The sequence below is a fragment of the Otolemur garnettii genome, unplaced genomic scaffold (assembly GCF_000181295.1).
Source record: "Otolemur garnettii isolate 467f Iridium unplaced genomic scaffold, OtoGar3 scaffold00071, whole genome shotgun sequence".
Taxonomy (NCBI): Eukaryota; Metazoa; Chordata; class Mammalia; order Primates; family Galagidae; genus Otolemur; species Otolemur garnettii.
Genome location: NW_003852466.1, coordinates 3,724,387 through 3,733,387, shown reverse-complemented (window position 1 = coordinate 3,733,387; position 9,001 = coordinate 3,724,387). Strand labels below are relative to the sequence as shown.

Genomic DNA, 9,001 nt, shown 5'->3' with positions numbered 1-9,001 from the left:
CCCCCCCCCCAGCCGCCCCGCTCCCTGCTTCCTCCTTCTCTCCCCACTGGAACCACGAGCTAAAATTTTTCTTAGGATTTTCCCCATAGAAGTTGGATGATATCATGCAGTGTGTCTGGGCCAGTTGCCTCTCTGATATTCCTACAGCAGTTTCTGAAAGTGTGTTTTATAGAACACCAGTTCTGTGAAATAGCTCAGAAATAAAAAGTTTACTGATAAATAAATCTTCAAAGCACAGGATTTTAAAAGTTAAACCAATTTCTCTATCTCCTGTGGTTTAATATTTACCTAAGAACCCAAACAACAACTTTGTGGGTTATTCAATATTTATTTCTCTCCTATATCTGATTCATCTCCAAGTCCAGTTGATTCTATTTCTTAAATATTTCTCCACTTTGTCCCTCTCTCTCCATCTCTATCCCCCCAGATAACTCCACTTCAGCTCCTGGCTTCCATTCAAATATAGCCTCTACCGCTCCCCAGACCCTGCTGCCAGAATTCTGTGTCAAGTGTGTTAATCGAACCATGTTGTTTCCCTGCTTAAAACCCATCAATGGCTGCTTCCTGGCCAGGGAAACGTTTCCTAACTGGTATTCACTGGGATGTTAGCTGTGCCCCAAGAAAATTCTGCATGAAACCTTAGATAAACCTATTTAACTGGAGTTCTTTACCTTTTGGACCTCATTACAATGCAAACCCATTAAAAATCACTACGTTATAGATATTGCAAAGAGGTTCAATTGATGCAGACCCACTTACCTCTATATCCACAACCAATGTTTGAGAGCTTCTCTTTTGATGTGACCCACTGTGTTTTCCCCTTAGCTAGATTGTCTGTTTTTCCCTTATGAAGGAGTTTAGGAAAATGGGGAAAGGAGTCAAGCTTGGCCTTGGAATTTCAATGTTGTACTCCTGGTATGAGGTGGGGTCCTTTTCTCCAGTTTCTTTGAGCCTCTTTATCATTAATTTTGATATAAAACTTACTTCATATAGTTGTGTGATTAAATGATACAACATGTGTAAGGTAAAAAAAAGTTCAGTGACGGGCTTATAGTGTTCAATAAATGCTATTTTGTCTTCCTGTTTGAGATTTCAGGGGAACTCACCAGGAATGCCACAGAACCAATTCTGTGTGTTGGGTTCAGCCCCTAGCTGAATAATAACTAAATCTCTGTGCACAAGGAAGGATCTTGAGAAAATACGTCAGGCAATTTATAGAGTATTGCTCATGCTATGCTCAGAGGAACTAGAGTGGGTTTTAGGGGGTATTCTTTATTTTTCTGTCCAGACTGACAATACATTCTTCCGAGCTAGTGATTTCCTGCACCTGTGTGATGTTGGTGATAACCTAAAAGCTCTGACTCTGCACTTAAATGCACATTGTTAGAATTGTGCACTGTTAATAAATAGCAGTTTAGATTTGGAGCTGTGTTGTCCATTAATTTTTACTTTTAACATTTTAATTAAAGACATTTAGATGAAACACTTTCCAAATTTCGAGAAAAATATGAACAAAGTGTGATACATATTTACAAACGGCATATTAAGGAGATGTAAAGTTTTAAAAAATATTAATTATTTTAAAATATTCTAGAAAAAATACTTACTAAAGAAGGTGGTGGAAAGAGCAAGAAATTAAGTAAGACCTCCTAAGAACAATTTTAAAGTGGGAACCTTGAAAGCTTTCACCATGCTGTTATTCTTCATTTTCTCAGTAGGTGGCACCCTCCTCCTACCTTCAAAGTTTTTGTTTACACTAAGGTGTAAAGGGCTGATAGTCCTTCACAACATGTAATAAATTCTTTTTGAGTCTTTGTTAATTATTAATAATTGCAGCCCTAAAGCACTCACAGTATCTTGCATATAGATCAGTTGCATGGTTAAGCCAGTATTTCAACTGTAGTAAAGGAATTTATTCCTGTATTTTATTTTAATATATTTGCAAATTGAACTTTGCAATTTATTCATGAACTCTTTCATTCATCTCTTGGTGTCTTGCAGCCACATTCCCAAATATTATTCTCTTTCTAACATGCTAACTTCACCCTGGACCTCTTAGTCTGGGCAGGTGACCCAGTCACTAATTTTTTAAAACAAATTTATTTCAGTTTAATGTGAGGGTACAACCAGGTCAAAATATTGGATTTTGTTAAAGTAGAGGCCTCTTGTGGTTATGTCTTGCACTCAAAAGGTATACCAGACACCCCCACACCATGCCCATGCCCAGCATCTGCTGTTTTTTCAAGAAGATTGAACCATTCTTTTTTTCATTCATTCATTCAATCAACCAGCAACCATTCAATCAGGACTTACTATATGCCAGGCTCCACTAAGTTCAAAGAATTCAAAGATGAATGATTGAAATAGTCATATTTTTTTCTTTAAATTTTCTTTCTTGGAAAATATAAGTTGGTCTTGATTAATTCTTTTTCAAAAATATATTATTGAATGCAATTTGCCACCATTTTATTTAGGATTTTTGCATGTATGCTAATGTGGAATAGTGTTATAATTTTCTTTTTTTCAACTCTCCTTGTCAGTTTTAGTATCAAATTATGTTAGCTTCAAGAAGTGAGTTTTTCCCCCTATATATTCCTTGAATGATTAGTAAAACCTAATGACCTGTAAAACCATGTATGCCTAATATCTGCTTTGGGGGGAAGATTTTTTAGCTACTGTTTATTTTCCTTAATGGTTATAGGTACACATAGGGTTTCTATTTTATCTTGAAGTACAGCTTGGTAGGTTATAGTTTTGTAAGAATTTGTATATCTCATAAAGTCCTCAAGTTTATTGGCATAATAATATTGTTCAAAATACTCTCTGGGTAATTTTTAAAATCTTTGTAGGATCTGTAGTTATATCCCACTTTTCCTTAGACTTTTCAAATAATCAACTCTTGATATTTTTTGTCCTTTCAATTCTGTTTTTCCATTTCCTGAATTTCTACTGTCATCATTATAATTTTCTTCTTAGGTTTGTTCTATAAAGTATTTTTAACTTAATTACTTTATTAATTTTCATTTAGTCTTCTCTTTTGTAATGTTATAACTAATGTCTATGTATTTCCACCCAGGAATTGCTTTGGCTACATTATATAGGTTGTAATCCGAAGTGTTTTCATTGATGTTAAGTTAGTTTCCTGTTCATTTCATAAATTATCTTTGACCTCCATGCTATTTATGTGTGTTGTGTAATTTTCACATTTTTCCTTTCCTTTTGGTATTTTTTTCTAACTTAATTACCTTTGGGTTAAAGAACATGATCTGTGTAAGACCTATCTTTTGAAAGTTGTTGAGGCTTAAATTTATAGACCAGCCAGTGGCCAATTTTCATAGATGTTTCTTGTTGCTCAAATATGTGTTCTCCAGCTTCTAAGATGACCCCTCATTAACCTCCGTCTCCTTGTATTCATACCTTTGTGTAACTTTTTCTCCTTAATTGTGAGCCAGACCTATTGACTCATTTCTGATGGATGGAATATGTCACTTCAGTGTTAGGTTATAAAAAGACTAAGGACTTCTACTTCCATAGTAACACGAAGAGCTCCACAAACCTGCTCCCCAGTGAAACTCATGAAAATCATAATACAAATTTTAACTATTTAAAGGCTCTGGAAATAATCCTAAGGGCACAAAGCCAGGGAAAACATTTATATGCAATCAAATCTACTAAAACTTGGTAAGAACAGTGAGAGTCTGTAGCATTTGAAGTATGACCTCCCCTCGCCCTTTCAAGCTCACCATATCTCTATCCAGACTATAGAGGAGTTAAAGAAAATAGAGAGCAGGAAATAGAGAAAAATCAATAAAACCAAAAGTTGGTCCTTTGAAGTTTCAACATAATTGACAAATTTCTAGCTAGATTAACTGGGAAGAAAAGATAAAATACTCAATAAAATCAGAAATGGAAAAGGGGACATTATTACTAACCTTATGGAAATAAAAAGATTTATAAAGGAATGCTATAAACAGTTTCTTCACAATAAATTAGACAGCTTAGTTAAAATAGACACATTCCCAGAAAGGCACAAACTACTGAAACTGAATGAAGAAGAAATAGAAAATCAAATAGGCTTATAATAATAAATTAGTAATAAAGAACTCCCATGAAGAAAAACTCAGGCCCAGATGGCGTCACTGGTGGATTCTAACGAATATTTAAAGAAGAATTAATATCAATTTTTCACATTCTTATAAAAAAAACAGAAAAGAGCAATTCATACTCATTCTATAAGACCAGTATTATTTGATACCAAAACCAAAGATCACAAGAAAACTATGAACCAATATCTCTTATAAATACAAATGCAAAATATTCAATAAAATGTTAGCAAATTAAATACAGAAACATATAAAAGAATTGTGCACCATGACCATGAGGGATTTATCCCAGGAGTGCAAGATTGGCTAAATACATGAAAATTAGTAAATATAATATCCCCTACTAATACAATAAAAAACAAAGCAAAACAAAAACAAAATAAGTATCTTAATAGAACTCTGGCCAGCATTTTACAACATATAACAACTTTTTATGATGAAAGCACAAAACTAGAACTACAAGGGAATTTCTTTAATCTGATCAAGGGCATGTACAAAAATCTCACTGCTGATATTATACTTAATGGTGAAAGACTAGATGATTTTCTCTAAGATTAGGAACCAGACAAGGATGCTTGCTCTTATCACTTCTATTCAACATTGTACTAGAAGTTCTTTTTTTTTTTTTTTTTTTTTGTAGAGACAGAGTCTCACTTTTTCGCCCTTGGTAGAGTACGGTGGAGTAGCTCCAGCAACCTCCAACTCCTGGGCTTAGGCGATTCTTCTGCCTCAGCCTCCCAAGTAGCTGGGACTATAGGCACCCGCCACAACGCCCGGCTATTTTTTTGTTGCAGTTTGGCTGGGGCTGGGTTTGAACCCACCACCCTCGGTATGTGGGGCCGGTGCCCTACTCACTGAGCCACAGGCGCCTCCCTGTACTGGAAGTTCTTGCTCGAACAATTAGGCAAGAAAATGAAATAAGAGGCACCAATATTGGAAAGGAAAAGTAAAACCATCTCTATTCTCAGATGACATAAATTTGTATATAGAAAATCCTAAGAAATCCACTATGAAAGTATCAGAAATAATAAATGAGTTCAGCAAGGTTGTAGTATAGAAGGTCAGTATGGAAACTAAAGGGGACCAGGATTGTCAAAATAACACTAGAAGGTAGAACAAAATTGGAGGACTCATGCCTCCCAACTTTAAAACTTATTCAAAAGCTACACTAATTAAGACAATGTGGTAATGGTATAAGAATAGACATATTGATCAGTGGAATGAAATTGATAGTCCAGAACTATACTCATATATTTATGGTCAGTTGATTTTGGACAAGGGTACTAAGACCTTTCAATGGGGAGAAGAATATCATTTTAATAAATGTTGCTATGACCACTGGGTATCCAAATGCAAAAGAATGAACTTGGACCCTTACCTCATGCTGTACACAAAATACATCAAATACCTAAATGTAATAATGTAATAGCTAAAACTGTACAACTATTTGACAGAGTTTTGCTCTTTTGGCCATGGTAGAGTGTGATGATATCATCACAGTTCACTGCAACCTCAAACTTCTGGGCTTAAGCAATCCTTTGGCCTCAGCTTCCTGAGTAGCTGGGACTACAAGTGTGTGCCACTGTGTCCCCCTAATTTTTTTTTGTTGTTGTTGTTGAGATGGGATCTTGCTCTTGGTATCTCCTGACCTCAAGCAATCTTTCCTCCTCAGCCTCCCTAAGTGCTAAGATAATAGGTGTGAGACACCATACTCATCCAAAATTCAAAGACAAGTAAGTCTTTGTGACCTTGGATTAGGTAAAATATTATTAGATATAAAAAACCCCACAAATAACAATAGAAAAATAAATTAATTACATATCATCAAAATTAGAAACTTTGTGCTTTAGAGGATATTATTAATTAAGTAAAGAGAAACTCACAAAGGGGGAGAAAATACTTGAAAATCATTCATCTGATAAAGGACTTGCATCTAGAATATATAAAGAACTTTATAATTCAACAAAAAGAAAAACAGTAATGCCATTAAAATGTGGCAAAAGATCTGAATAAACATTTCTCCAAAAAAGACTATACAAGTGGCCACTAGCACATGAAAAAATGTTCAACATTTAGTTATTATGGAAGTACAAATGAAAATCATGAGATACCACTATACTCACTAGGGTAGCTATGATTTAAAAAGTCAGGTAATGTGTATTTGTTAGGATGTGAAGATATTGGAACACAAATACATTGTTGATGGGAATGTAAAATGGTACAGCTAGTTTGGAAACCACTATGGCATTTCCTCAAATAGTTAAATATAATGTTACCATTTGGTCCCCAAATTCTACTCTACCCATACTCAAGAGAAATACAATACATATCCACATTAAAAACTTGTACATGGATTTCCACAGCAGCACCGTTCGTAATAGCTAAAAAGTAGAAACAAGCCAAAGTTCATCAGCTGATGAACATATAAACAAAATGTGGATTATTATCTGTTCTTAAAAAGGAAGGAAGAATTGATACATACTACAAACTATATAAACCTTGAAAACATTAAACTAAGTAAAAGAGGGGCGGTGCCTGTGGCTCAAAAGGGTAGGGTGCTGGCCCCATATGCCATATGCCGGAGGTGGCGGGTTCAAACCCAGCCCTGGCAAAAAATGGCAAACAAACAAACAAACAAACCAAAAAAAAAAAAAAAAAACCTAAGTAAAAGAATCCAGTTAAAAATGGATCCATGTTATATGGAGCCAGAACAGGAAATGTTCAGAACAGGAAAATCTGTAGCAATAGGGAGTAAATTAGTGGTTGCCAGGGTGGATGGAGGGATTGTGGTGATAGATAGTCAATGTATTAAAAACTATTAAATCCTACACTTTAATGGGTAATGTGTATAGTATGTGAATTATATATCAATAATGCTGCTACCCTCCTCCAAAGAAGAAGGGAAAAATGTTTGTGGCTTCCATCTTGGGTGGTTTCACTTGCTCTTTCCACCTCTTTCTTTCAGATTGCTTGCTCTAGGGGAAGTAAGCTGCTAGGTAATAAGAAGCCCATGTGGTCAGGAATTGAATTCTCTGGCCTACAGCCAGTGAGGAACCAAGTTCTTTTAACAATCATGTGAATGAATGGATCCTCCCCCAGTACAGCCTTCAGATGAGACCACCACCCTGGCAGTCGGCTTGAATGCAATTTCGTGGGAGCTATGATGCTTCTGCACTCTTGATCCACAGAAATTGTGAGATAATAAATGTTTGTTATTTTAAGCTGCCAAGTTCAGGGGTAATTGATTACACAGAAAAAGATGACTCAAATACCACTTGTTTTAGAAACATCCATTACATTAGGCTTATTTATTTGCTCTTCAGGATGACTATGCTCTTACTGATTTTTGTTTCCTTGCCCCAGTTATTGGATGGGGTATGTTAAAATCTCCTGGTAGGATTATGAATTTGTGTATTTCCCCTTTTACTTTTATGGATTGTAGCTTTAGGTATTTGATGTACATATTTTGAGAATTTTGTATTAGGTAAATGCAAGCATTAGCCTATTGATCTCATTTACTATACTATACGGTTTTCCATTGATATACTTCATATTGAGAAGGAAGGATAAGTGATTGATTCTTTCTCCCATGTACTTGTTTTGAAAATAGTAATTTCTTCCCTATCATTCTTTTAAGGGTGATGCATTTGTTTTGAAAAGTCATTATTAACGCATGGGTTTAAACATACTGATGAATTATTAATTGATGAATTGTTCATGATTTGGGATTTTCAAAGCTCAAATTGTCCAATCAATGTGGTCAGCAGGAGCCTCTTCAATTTGGTTTTCAAGATAATTTAATGTGACTTCAGCAGTCCTTCTTAGCTTCCTTGCTATCTGGTATGACAACTTTTCTAAACCCATCTTGTATGTTTCATGCCTCACTCTTGGAATCAAGAAAACCTTAGTTCTTTTACTGGTAAATGGTATTTTAAGGCACTTATTGTATTTATTGCTAGTGGGTTACTTTTTCTAAGCTTCCCATATCATATGGCATGGTTACCACATAGTATGGTGTGGAAGGCCTAGAAAACACACAGACACACACAAACACATACGCACATATGTCAGCAGTTCTCAACCTGTGGGTTGCGACCCCTTTGGACTGTATTAAAGGTTTGTGGCCATTAGGAAGGTTGAGAACCACTGACATATATTCAAATTAGGATTACAAGTTGTTTTTAGTAATTTCTTTGTTATGTCTATATTTCCTTTCTTTACTGTAAGATTCCTAGTTCTAAGGGACATGAGATTATAGAACTAGAATGTCTTATAATTAGTCCTTTAAAAAAAATCAGACATCACACACAAATATTTTAGAATAACAGTACTAATAGTACCACCATCAGTACATCTCAGAAGAGTGACCACTTTTTGTATATGCTCTCCCATTTTTACAGTTTTATATCTGAATTGAGGAAATAGACATCATATACTTGACATTTTCTTTTTTAAACCCTATTTAATTTGAATTCTAGTAGTTATATGTCTAATGTTCATAACCAAGACTTGTGTTGGTGCTTGCAAGAGCATGACCAACTACAAATACCAGACCTCCCAAGAGACCTCCCTGCCCCTTCTGACACCTGCAGAAAGTTTGGAAGAGTTTCCCAAACCACAGTTGCATTCAATAATTTACTGTAAATGTACAGAATTTATAGCTATCATAAGCAAGGTTATAGTTTATGATAGGGAAAGAATACAAATTAAAATCAGTCAAGAGGTGAAACCCATGAGATAGAACCGTGATAGGTAACAAATCCTGCCTATCTGTATGGAGGTAGGCTGCATTGCCGCCCGTCCGTATGGAGGTAGGCTGCATTGCCGCCCGTCTGTATGGAGGTAGGCTGCATTGCCGCCCGTCTGTATGGAGGTAGGCTGCATTGCCGCCCGTCTGT

At 35.6% G+C, this 9,001-nt stretch overlaps 1 protein-coding gene across 1 annotated transcript in view; it reads right to left on the bottom strand.

Annotated features, from left to right (window-relative positions):
* The window catches only part of LOC100945379 (serine/threonine-protein phosphatase PP1-gamma catalytic subunit-like), a 38,144-nt gene that overhangs the window by 2,243 nt on the left and 26,900 nt on the right, over positions 1–9,001 (bottom strand). The gene's annotated exons all lie outside the window — the stretch shown is intronic.